Here is a 1,317-nt window from a genome sequence, read left to right as displayed (position 1 = left end):
CCTGCGGCCCGACCATTTCAGTCTCGCGATTTACTGAAGAACATTACCAAATAAATAATGTGACCGGTAAATCACTTTGCATATTTGGGTAAACTAACTTCCAGTGGGGGGCCTGCGGCCCTACAGATTTGCTCCTTTCACATGACAAAAGACTGTAACGGGGCAACACCGTGACTACACCCCACCCTTCTGCTTTGCTCCGGAAAAAAAAAAGAACCAGCGGAGTTTTTAGATTGTATTGTTTGACAAACAGTCTTAAAACATGACTTTTTGCCATTTTTTTCAATATATCCACCTCTAGGGCCGAAACAGTGAAAGATACGGCAAATCGGAGGGTAGTTCCTGATTCTGAATGTGTTGTTTTGGGGGGGTACTTCCTCTTCCATTTTACGATTGGAAGTCTCCTAGTACGTCTTTATGTGCAACGTGGTCATTTTCGCCGTATTTTCGTCGAAAAAAGCACTCTAGAGCCCAAACGGTGCAAGATAGAGTCGAACGGACAAAATTTTCGCCCATTGGGCTCTACTTTCACGAGTTACCCCTTAGGAGACCATAAAAAAAATATTTTTTTCCTACTTTTTGGACCAACCCCTATTTATTCGTTACCCCCTTTCACCCCCTTAGGGCTGGTTGCCAGGATTTGCACCAGGCGTTTCGTTGTCCAGGAGTGACCCCTAAGATACCCTGAAATTTGTAGACCTCTAGCTCATCTCCTTCCTCTTACACGGACGACGGACAGACGGACAGACGGACACGAGAGCGGTTGCATAAGCCCGCTTTAATGCTTTTTTAAAAGCAGAAGGGCGGGCTAAAAATGGCAATTATTTCCCGCTTCAAATTTGTCGTTGACAATAAAAATTGAATTAAAAATGTGGACTGTAGGCCGACCTGCGACCTGCGCTGCGTGACCCGACTCATGAAGAATTGGGAGAACTACACTTTAAAGAAGAAGAGCAGGAGGATTACGGAAACATAACTAAAGCCAGTTTTAGACAGTCTCCTTAAGACCGTCTCAACCAGAAGGAAAAGTCCACTCTCCCCTCCTAGCTATCCCAGAGCGGGCGACCGGCGTGTGTCATTATTTTGTTTTCAGCGGTTATTGGTCGAGACAGACAACCAAGTCAAAACGAATGCCGTTTTGTTACGTTCCTGGCTGGTCTCCTCCTGAGATCCTCTGTGCACTTCTTCTCTAGAGCGAGGTTCTCCATAGATGGCTTAAGTTCTGCTTGGCCATCCGCCCTCCTGCTTTGTGCACAAAAGTTACCGTATACCACCGGATGTATCAAAGCGGACGCTGCAGTGTTGCGGGTTTGCCGC

This window comes from Frankliniella occidentalis, unplaced genomic scaffold (genome assembly GCF_000697945.3).
Source record: "Frankliniella occidentalis isolate FOCC.00 unplaced genomic scaffold, Focc_3.1 Scaffold52, whole genome shotgun sequence".
Lineage (NCBI taxonomy): Eukaryota > Metazoa > Arthropoda > Insecta > Thysanoptera > Thripidae > Frankliniella > Frankliniella occidentalis.
The sequence above is the reverse complement of the archived record's forward strand: the minus strand, read 5'-3'. Positions refer to the sequence as shown.